We start from the raw sequence: 12,037 nt of genomic DNA, 5'->3' as shown, positions 1-12,037 counted from the left end.
CATTTACTTTTGATACTTAAGTATATTTAAAATCAAAAACTTTAAGACTTTTACTCAAGTAGTATTTTACTGGGTGACTTTTATTTGAGTCATTTTCTATTAAGGAATCTTTACTTTTCCTGAAGTATGACAATTGAGTACTTTTTCCACCACTGGTTAGAATTAGTCTTTGTGTATGTATAGTATACTCTCCCCTGGACTGTATAGAATAGTGTGTCTATGTTCATACACTTGGCCTCCTCCTACTACCTGTCCATTTGGGGTAAGCCTGAGGTCAATAAACCAACAAAGAAGCAACTTTGATCTCATCCAGTATCTATTTCCTGGTTACCTCCAGCCACAGACAAACACAATGTAGAGCTGGCCTTACGTAAACAGTTCCATTTATTATCCTGTGATGTGAAGCAATTGCTTCTTATGTGACACATGCACATAGACAATCAACATGTCAGAAGACACCATCACCATGGCATCTTTATATCTTCCCCAGGCAGACTCACCATATCTTCTCTGCTCCCCTTGAGTCATTGCTTCACAGACGCTGCATTAATAAATTAGAGGATCGTATGAGGGGAGTCAGATGGTCATGAAATGATGCCCACAGCTCTCCTCTCTGGCTCTCTTCCCTCCTCTCTCATATACTGGGCTTCTAAATAAATTCTCAAAAGCCAAGCACCAACTGAATTTCCATGCAGCATCTGCTCTTGTCAATCCACTGCCAAGATGAGAGCTTACTTGAACTTGAACTTGATAGTGGTCACCAAACTTGACAATTCTACAGTGGGGTAGATACTTTTTCTTGGAGATGTACATGAAAACGGCATAAGAAGGAGAGTAGAAAAAGGTTAATTGTGCGCAACAGATGTTTGAAATGTAATTTCTGTATGTATAAATAGGTTTATTTTATCACTCTCCATTCCCAATCTCAAAAGGTTTTTCCAATCTATGAAAGCTTTTTTAAACATTCCTGCAGAAACAGGAAATGTGGATTATAATTCATGAACATTTCTGTAGGGGTTGAGACATTTTTCATTAGGGCAAATCACATTTCAAAGTGGGAATTACAAACTTCAGATGCCTTTTTACTCAAATAGACTAGAAGTTTGCAATTCTCAGCAACAAAAGTGTGATAAAAAAATCTCACAGAGTATGTTAGGGAAAAGCAACTGCTCTTTGTTTTCTGACCATGAACAGTACAGGAAGTGCTTTCATCATCATAGGAACCAAAAGAACCAATCTCCAAAAGAAGGGCTCTAATGAGGTGAAATAATGAGGGGGAGAATCTTATTTAAAGACTGAAGTCATGACAACAGACCACTGCTTCTGGTTGCTGAGGGAGGGGAGGAGAGTCTAGAAGGAGTGAGAGGAAGAGGGAGAATTAGAGAGATTATGTCTGGGAGTGTGCAAAAGAAACTGTAGGCAAGGATACTTTTCTTTTTAGAACGTTTAAAATCCCAGAATAAAGGAAAGTATGATGATTTGCTTCTGGCATTCACACACAGAGAGAACAGTACCGTTACATAAGTGTATGCTTAATTGTGGATGCAAATGTGTGCCTGTCAGTCTGTGTTTTAATAACCATGACAACAGAGAAGGGAGCATCTGTTTCACACACACCTTGGCTGCAATGCAACATTAGCCATTCCTCTGTACAAAACACGTACCCAAGACATTCACCGTCAGATCCAACTTTCTAAAATGTAGGGGGAGGAGTAGACTGTTAATGTCAATGCAGAGTATCCACTGATTAAATATGGGCGCTTTTGCTATATGATTTCTTGCAAGTAAGGACTATAGGGACTAGTCCCATGAGGTCACAGAATTCATCAGTATGCAGCATGGTGCAGTTATGATCAGGCTAGGGTCATATTCTGTCTTAGAACTAGCACTCAGTGTTTCCTATGAACTATCTCTCTCATCTTTTAGCTGAGTTTAACAATGACAAATGCTGAACAGTGAGAGGGAGCACGCTTATTATAATCAAGTGACTAATGTAGATTCAGTTGGTAAAAACAAACTTTTGCCTCTTTTTTTCTGAAACAGATCACAGCTGGAACAGTTGAGAGGGGCCTGTTCAATCACTGTGACCCATTTTTGGGGATGAATAAAAAAATATTATTCTCTTCACACCGCAATAATACAACCTTGGATTTGTGGGCTAAACTGTTTACAATGTTTAACAAGCTACATTAGCTTTCAGTTTTTGGCCAGTTTTTTGTGTGTGTTCAAGTTCAGTACAGAACAGTATCTCATGAGACTCAGATGGCCATCATATCTTGATCAGTCTGCCTCCCTCTGCACTGAGTCCTTTTGATGGGAGTACTTCAGCTCTCTGTGACAGCCACGTTATTCAACACATGTTCTGTAAGTGTGATGTTAGGGTCATTTTTTAACACACCAATACATATTGTGCATCTGCTTCCACATCCTACCAGAAAAGAGAAGATCACAGCTGGAACAGTTGAGAGACAAGACTAGCATTTCCCCCTGTCACATTTTAGACCATTTCTGGGTTCTTTCAACTACTAACACTGACAGATTTAGACTGACATACACAAACACAACACAATTGAATGAAGTAATGTTACAATGGAGTTCAAATAGTGTGCCTGAAGATATCAAAGCCTTGAACATTTACTGCCTGAGCCTTTTGGGGCCTGTCTATTGACTTCATGGAGTTTCTCCCATCTGCCTTCCAGAGGTTTTAGCTCCCATTATCATCTAAATTATTAAAAGGCTGAGTGACCTGGCCATACTATTGTTAATTCTCTTATGTATGTGGCATTTACAAAATAAAACATCTTTAGGAAATGTTAGACAACGCTTACTGCACAGAGCAAAGGTCCACAGCTTCCTCAGCTGAAACCATGGATCAAACAGCAAAGAATCTGACATGATTACACACTTTGGCATTAGGGTTCACAAACTGCAGAGGCCTTACGTAAGCTTATACAATTGCAACACATGCATTTTACCTGTGTGCTTTCATATTGATGTGTAGGGTGCATCATTGTGCATGCAGGCATGTGAGTGACAAAGTGAAGCAATCGTACTGTGTGTTCACTTTCAAGATTATACAATAAATATTTACAATTTGGGGGAACCACACTAAAGTTGCTACTGTAACTTTGTGACCCAATGGCTGTGTTGTGCCAGAGTTGCAATATTTCCTTAAGCATGACTGAAATCTCTGTGCAATGCAAGGGATTCCAGCAGTATATTAACGTATTCAATACACCACAAGTTACAAATAATGTTATGGGAATTGGGTCAAGAACTAACATTCTACAAAACGTACAGTAGCAAATGGGTAGAAGGAACATTAAATTATATGGATCACACATCACCTCACATTAAATGACACATCACCTTTGTTACTCCTTTATTTAATCCTCCTCATCCACTTTGGGACATAAGGCTACCTTCCACTTCTTCCTGTCCTTGGCGACATGTTAAGACATCACTAACCTCCGTACTATGAAGAGATTCCTCCTACAGTAAATCCTCCCCTTAAATATTTCAGAAGGGTATTTTATTTAAAAGATGGAGTAAGGGCATGAAACATTGACTGCCACTGTCTAATGTGCAGAAAGTTCGCTTAGATCCTATACTCATCCCTGATAATTACACACATCATCCCCTTCGCTGCACAGCTCAGGCCTCTGGGCTATTAATACATGTTCGGGACCCACACAGGCAGCAAAATTCTGATCTCTTTTTCACTAATTTATATTTTGACCAATCAGATCAGCTCTGAAAAAGATCTGATGTGAAAAAATATGATGTGATTGGTCAAAAATAAACGCAGTGTAAATGCAGCCACAGGCTTGTTTGCTCTAATTAAAACCATGTTTAATGTCACAGCTAAATAGAGTTTCGGTATGTTAGCTGATGGTCGCTCTCCCTCTCATCTCTATTAATTTCCCTTATCTGCCTCTCTCTCGCTCCCTCTTACACTCTCTCTTGCTCCCTCCCTCTATATTACTTTTCTCTTTCTTGCTCCCTCCCTTAATGCTTCACGGGAGAGATGGCCCCATGTGGCACCTGGCAGAGAGAGTGAGAGAATGTGTGTTGGTGTGTGAGTTTGTATGCCAGTGTGTCACTCTGTATATCATTTTTGGCAATGATTTGATATTTCTTCAAAGTTCAACAGTTGAAGAGTTGCTGTGCACCGCATAAAAATAATAAATAGTGTTAGACTGCAGTGGTTGCACACTTTGCAGTATTTTTTCACAACTGGAAGTTAAGTGAACTACGTGAGTAAAACTTGTGTCTGTGATAAGAAGACCCCTTCTCAACTCAAATACTCTCACATATCAATTCCAGCAACATAATTACATACATAGATTATAACACTTGAAACGATTGTCATAAATGTTATTCCAATCCATATATGTGCAGTAAATATCTTAACACCAATACAATAACTAAAAGGATAACTGACTTGCGGCTTTTTGTTTTTAAGACTGCATTTTTTTTCTCTCCAAACGAACTGCCGCAGTAAACAAATGCACTATAATTACAAAAGTATGTGGACACCCCTTCAAATTAGTGGATTCGGCTATGACAGCCACACCCGTTGCTGACAGGTGTGTAAAATCGAGCACACAGCCATGCAATCTCCATATACAAATATTGGCAGTAGAATGGCCTTACTGAAGAGCTCAGTGACTTTCAACGTGGCACCATCATAGGATGCCAACTTTCCAACAGGTCAGTTTGTCAAATTTTTGCCCTGCTAGAGCTGCCCCGGTCAACTGTAAGTGCTGTTATTGTAAAGGGGAAAGGTCTAGGAGCAACAACGGCTGTGAAGTGGTAGGCCACACAAGCTCACAGAATTGGACCGCGTAAAAATCCTTTGTCCTTGGTTGCAACACTCACTACCGAGTTCCAGACTGCCTCTGGAAGCAATGTCAGTGCAACAACTGTCCGTCGGGAGCTTCATGAAATTAGTTTCCATGGCCGAGCAGCCGCACACAAGCCTAAGATCACCATGCGCAATGCCAAGCGTCGGCTGGAGTGGTGTAAAGCTCGCTGCCATTGGACTCTGGAGCAGTGGAAACATGTTCTCTGGTGTGATGAATCACGCTTCACCATATGGTAGTCTGACAGACGAATCTGGGTTTGGCGGATACCAGGAGAACGCTACCTGCCCCAATGCATAGTGCCAACTGTAAAGTTTGGTGGAGGAGGAATAATGGTCTGGGGCTGTTTTTTTTGTTCGGACTAGGCCCCTTAGTTCCAGTGAATGGAAATCTTAACGCTACAGCATACAATGACATTCTAGACGATTCTGTACTTCAAACTTTGTAGTGTATTTGAAGCTGTAGCTAGAAACAGACCCCAACGAGTCAGTGAGCTAGTAGGCTTCAGAAGTTTTCAATTTCCACTTTGAGATTTATGACTTGATTTCCCCTTATGAAAAATACATCAACCCCTGCAAAAATGTCCATTAATTATAATCCACATAATAACTCACATTTATTGTTGCTGCAGGATAACCAAGTCCAATGTTTATATTGGCGTGGTTTCAAAGTACTTACAATCCGATCTGTGTTTAAGAATATTTAATAAATTAAGCCCCTGGGCTTACATCCTTTAATAAGAAGGTCATCATGATTATATTTGATTGATTTTCATTATAACCAGAAGGCAGTTTTCCTTGCAGAGACAGAGTACATTCTCCATTGAAACAGAAATAACCTCATTCCATATGCTGTGCAGAAAGATGTGCACTTGCATATTCAAGCCATTGTTTCTGTTTACACCCAGCTTACACCGACCTCACTCCATATTGACTGTCTTGGCCATTCTCTCTTAGCTATGTGGCAGACAATGTCCACTAATTCAATACATTATGGATTAGGAACACTAGGAAATGGACAAATAACCTGTGCTTTGCTTTTTGAAGGACATCAGTGAAAATACTCTTTGTGTTAAAATATGCCCTAGTCCTTGACATAAAGGTAAGGTAGGTGAATAGAGCAGTAAAGGTTGCAGGTTAAAGAGACATACAGTCAAAAGTTTGGACACATCTACTCATTCAAGGGTTTTTCTTTATTTTTACTATTTTCTACATTGTAGAGTAATGGTGAAGACATCAAAACAACGAAATAACACATATGGAATCATGTAGTTGTCACGAATCCCGTTTCCTGAGTCTGTTTTTTGCCTGTGTTCTGTTCTGGAGTGTTTTTTCCGGTGTCCTGGAACGCACCCTGTCTGGTTGCCGGGCGATTTAGCTAGTTGGGAGATCTCAGATTACCCGCACCTGTATCCCATCAGCTATCTGCACACCTGGTCCTGATCATCATCTCTCCTCTTCATAAGCCTGGACCTGACATCCATTCCCTGCCGGATCGTTAGCCATGAACAGTATGTTGTGCCAGCGTATCAGCCTCCAGCTTGATAGAATTTGTTTTGTTGTTTTGTAACGTCTTGCTTGCCTTAAACTTACCTCCGTTTGTTCTGTCTTCAGTTATTCACCCGGATCACTTACCCCATTCCTGCCTGGTCGTCGGAGGCTTCCGCTACTTCCTTGGACCCACCTATTCACTCCCATCAACTCACCACCGCTGCCCTCTACGCCACCTGGATATTTCTACCCCTTCATATTCACTTGTAAATAAATACTCACCTTCTTCCTACTCTCCTTGTCCTGGTCTGCTTCTGGGTTCGATTTTGAAAGAACGTGACAGAACGATCCGGCCAAGGATGAACCCAGCGGACCTGGACTCCGTTTGCCATGCCGTTACCCAGCAGGGGAAGATATTGGAACAACACAACACGGCGCTACAGGAGATAGCGGGTTCAGTCCGGAACTTATCTGCTAGCTTGACGAATATCCAGGATCAGCTCAGTTTGCCGGCGGGACATCCACCACCTGTTTCACCCATCTCACCTGCCGATTCTGGAGAGGTTTCCTTCCGTGAGCCCAAGGTTCCGACACCTGATAAGTACGAGGGGGATTTCGGAAGATGCCGTTCATTTCTTATGCAGTGTGGCTTAGTTTTTGATCTACAGCCCTACTCTTACGCCACAGATAAGGCTAGGATAGCTTTCGTGATTGAACTGCTGCGTGGTAGAGCTCTGGAATGGGCTTCAGCCGTTTGGGAACGACAGGACACCTGCTTGGCTTCATACCAGGAGTTCACGGCGGAGATGAGAAAGCTTTTTGACCATCCAGTCCGAGGTAAGGACGCAGCTAAACGTTTGTTCCCTCTTCGCCAAGGAGCTCGCAGTGTGGCAGACTTTATGATCGAATTCAGGACATTGGCTGTGGAGAGTGGTTGGAATGAGGAGTCACTACAAGCGGCTTTTTACCAGGGGTTGTCGGAGCAACTCAAGGACGAGCTGATATCCTATCCAGAGCCTAGTGACCTAGACAGCTTGGTCACTTTATCTATTCGGGTAGATAATAGAGTCCGAGAGAGGAGGGAGAAGCAGTGGGGCCCGTCCAATCAATCAGCAACTCGGTTACCATTCGGTTCAGGAAATGGACCAGAACGTGTTGATCATGATTCCCCACACGGGATTAGTGGAGGGGTCTTGCCACCAGATCCTGAACCAATGCAAGTGGGGCGACACGGGCTAACTAAGGAGGAGCGCCAACGTAGACGTGAGACCAACAGCTGCCTCTACTGTGGTAGCTCGGGACATTACATCTCCGCTTGTCCACAGCGCCCGTTAAACTGCCCGGCTCGCTAGTTTTGGGAGGAATTTTTGCGAGCCAGTTTCAACCTCTCAAGAACCCTGTCAGACCCTGTTTTCCTGCGACCCTTATGAATAAAGATCAGAGCTTAGAGATGAACGCTTTTATCGATTCAGGTGCCGATGGCAGCTTTATTGATGCCGACTTGGTGGAACAGCTGGGGCTTTCCAAGGAGCAATTGCCGGAAGCCATTGAAGCAACCACTCTGAACGGCAGTAGTCTGGCACGGATCACTATGAGGACTGAACCGGTTAAGATGTTGTTGTCGGGGAATCATTCAGAGTTTATCTCCTTCCTCATTCTGTCCTCGCCCCATGTTCCTCTGGTTCTTGGTTACCCCTGGCTGAAGGAACACAATCCCTCGTTTCATTGGGTGACGGGTAAGGTAACTAGTTGGAGCATTGAGTGTCATGCTAACTGCCTTAGGACTGCCTGTTCTCCTGCTGTTCCCAGTCAGGTCAGTGACTCTGCTCCTCCTGATTTGTCCCTGGTTCCAGAAACATATCACGAGTTGGGTGAAGTATTCAGTAAGCAGAAGGCTCTGTCCCTTCCTCCCCACCGACCTTATGACTGTGCGATTAATCTGTTCCCTGGAGCTGCCTTTCCCAAGGGACGGTTAAACAGTATCTCTCGACCTGAACGTGAAGCCTTGGAGACCTACATCAAGGAATCTCTAGCTGCAGGTCTCATTCGCCCCTCGTCATCACCTCTGGGAGCAGGATTCTTTTTTGTGAGTAAGAAGGATGGCTCTCTTCGACCATGTATTGATTATCGGGGGTTGAATGATATTACGGTCAAGAACAAGTATCCCCTGCCCTTGATGAGCTCTGCTTTCGACTCTTTACAGGGTGCTACGGTTTTTACGAAGCTTGACCTACGTAATGCTTATCATTTGGTTCGGATCAAAGAGGGGGACGAGTGGTTGACTGGGTTCAATACTCCTATGGGACATTTCGAGTACCAGGTGATGCCGTTTGGACTGACCAACGCTCCTGCTGTGTTCCAAAGTATGGTGAATGATGTTCTGAGAGATATGATTGGTATTTTTGTGTTCGTTTACCTGGATGATATCCTCATCTTCTCGAGGGAGCTTTCTAGCCACGTCCAGCATGTCAAGCAGGTCCTGCAGCGGTTATTGGAGAACCGTCTGTTCGTGAAGGCTGAGAAGTGTGATTTTCACGCCCACACGACGTCCTTCCTCGGGTACATCATCTCCAGGGGAGAGATCATGATGGACCTAGAGAAGGTTCGGGATTGGGCCCAGCCCGGTACGAGATTGCAGCTCCAGAGATTCCTGGGGTTTGCGAACTTCTATCGGAGGTTTATCCGTGATTACAGCCGGGTGGCCGTCCCTTTAACTGCCCTGACGTCTTGCACCAGAGATTTCTGTTGGACTCCTGAGGCAGACCGAGCATTTCTGGACTTGAAGAGCCGATTCACCAACGCCCCGATTCTCTCTCAACCTGACACTTCCCGTCAGTTTGTTGTTGAGGTGGACGCGTCTGATGTGGGGGTGGGCGTCATCCTGTCCCAGCGTAGCTCCACTGACGGTAAACTCCATCCCTGCACCTTCTACTCTTGTCGTCTTTCTCCAGCTGAAAGAAACTACGATGTGGGTAACCGGGAGCTTCTCGCTGTGAAGCTTGCCTTGGAGGAGTGGCGTCACTGGTTGGAGGGAGCGGAGCAACCGTTTGTGGTCTGGACTGACCACAAGAATCTGGCTTACGTGCAATCGGCTAAACGTCTCAACTCCCGTCAGGCCAGGTGGGCTTTGTTTTTTGGACGCTTCAATTTTTCCCTGACGTTCCGACCTGGGTCGAAGAACGGGAAGGCAGACGCCCTGTCCCGGATGTTCTCCAAGACGGAGGAGAGTGGGGCCAAGACTGAGACGATTCTTCCCCAGAATGTTGTCGTGGGAGCCGTTACATGGAGGATTGAGGAGGATGTGATGGCGGCCCTTCGGACGCAGCCCGGGCCCGGTAACGGTCCACCCGGTCGGTTGTTCGTGCCTGAGTCGGTCCGTTCTGCTGTCCTTCAGTGGGCCCACGCCAGCAAGATAGCTTGTCACCCTGGCGTTGCTCGGACTATGGCGCTACTGCGCAGACGATTTTGGTGGCCTGCCATGGGAGAAGATACCCGGAGGTTTGTTGCCGCTTGTCCTGTTTGTGAGCAGAATAAGAGTTCCAATCGGCCCAGCTCTGGGCTTCTTCACCCCCTACCTATTCCCCGGCGACCTTGGTCGCATCTGGCCCTGGACTTTGTCACGGGGTTGCCCTCTTCTGTTGGTAACACGGTTATTCTGACCATTGTGGACAGATTCAGCAAGTTTGCTCACTTTGTCCCCCTCTCCAAGCTGCCTTCTGCCACTGAGACGTCCGAGATCCTGGTTAGGGAGGTTTTCAGGGTCCACGGGTTGCCCTGTGACATTGTTTCTGACCGTGGTCCTCAGTTTACCTCTGCTGTCTGGAGATCCTTCTGTTTGGCCATTGGAGCTACAGTCAGTCTCACTTCTGGATTTCACCCCCAATCTAATGGTCAGGCGGAGAGAGCCAACCAGAAGATGGAGTCCACGCTGCGCTGTCTTGTTTCCTCTGATCCCACCTCTTGGTCCTCTCAATTACCCTGGGTCGAGTATGCCCATAATACTCTCCCTTCATCTGCTACTGGGATGTCTCCCTTCCAGTGCCTGTACGGTTACCAACCTCCCTTGTTTCCTTCTCAGGAGAGGGATCTCTCGGTTCCCTCTGTCCAGACCCACATTCGTCGTTGCCACCGGACCTGGCATAGGGCCAGGAAGGCTCTCCTTAGAGTTTCTGACCGGTATCAGATCCAGGCGACTCGTCGCCGTATTCCTGCCCCCGCTTATACGGTCGGAGATAAGGTTTGGTTGGCTACACGGGATCTTCCTCTACGGACTGAGTCGAGGAAACTGTCACCGAAGTTCATTGGTCCGTTTGTAGTGGAGAGAATCATTAATCCTGTTGTGGTCCGACTCAAGTTGCCTGCAACACTTAGAGTACATCCCACCTTTCATGTCTCCTGCCTCAAGCCGGTTCTCCTCAGTCCTCTGTTGCCCCCTCCTCCTCGTCCTCCTCCTCCTCGGATGATCGGAGCTGGTCCTGTCTACACGGTGCGCCGCATCATGGACTCAAGACGGCGGGGTCGAGGGTTCCAGTATCTAGTGGATTGGGAAGGATATGGTCCAGAGGAGAGGAGTTGGATTCCTCGGCGTCAGATCCTTGACGCTGACCTGCTTCGTGACTTCTACCGCCTCCACCCTGGCGCTCCGGGTAGTCCGCCCGGTGGCGTTCGTCGGAGGGGGGGTACTGTCACGAATCCCGTTTCCTGAGTCTGTTTTTTGCCTGTGTTCTGTTCTGGAGTGTTTTTTTCCGGTGTCCTGGAACGCACCCTGTCTGGTTGCCGGGCGATTTAGCTAGTTGGGAGATCTCAGATTACCCGCACCTGTATCCCATCAGCTATCTGCACACCTGGTCCTGATCATCATCTCTCCTCTTCATAAGCCCGGACCTGACATCCATTCCCTGCCGGATCGTTAGCCATGAACAGTATGTTGTGCCAGCGTATCAGCCTCCAGCTTGATAGAATTTGTTTTGTTGTTTTGTAACGTCTTGCTTGCCTTAAACTTACCTCCGTTTGTTCTGTCTTCAGTTATTCACCCGGATCACTTACCCCATTCCTGCCTGGTCGTCGGAGGCTTCCGCTACTTCCTTGGACCCACCTATTCACTCCCATCAACTCACCACCGCTGCCCGCTACGCCACCTGGATATTTCTACCCCTTCATATTCACTTGTAAATAAATACTCACCTTCTTCCTACTCTCCTTGTCCTGGTCTGCTTCTGGGTTCGATTTTGAAAGAACGTGACAGTAGTAACCAAAAAAGTGTTAAACAAATGATGCCTTGATGACAGTTTTGCAGACTCTTGGCATTCTCTCAACCAGCTTCACCTGTAATGCTTTTCCAACAGTCTTGAAGGAGTTCCCACATATGCTGAGCACTTGTTGGCTGCTTTTCTTTCGCTCTACAGTCCAACTCATCCCATCTCAATTGGGTTGAGGTCGGGGGATTGTGGATGCCAGGTCATCTGATGCAGCACTCCTTCTTGGCTTGGTCAAATAGCCGGTACACAGCCTGGAGGTGTGTTGGGTCATTGTCCTGTTGAAAAACAAATAAGAGAACCACTAAGCGCAAACCAGATGGGATGGCGTATCGCTGCAGAATGCTGTAGTAGCCATGCTGGTTAAGTGTGCCTTGAATTCTAAATAAATCACAGACAGTGTCACCAGCAAAGCACCCCCACACCA

The sequence above is a fragment of the Salvelinus namaycush genome, chromosome 28, assembly GCF_016432855.1.
Source record: "Salvelinus namaycush isolate Seneca chromosome 28, SaNama_1.0, whole genome shotgun sequence".
Taxonomy (NCBI): Eukaryota; Metazoa; Chordata; class Actinopteri; order Salmoniformes; family Salmonidae; genus Salvelinus; species Salvelinus namaycush.
This window is presented reverse-complemented; position numbering follows the sequence as displayed.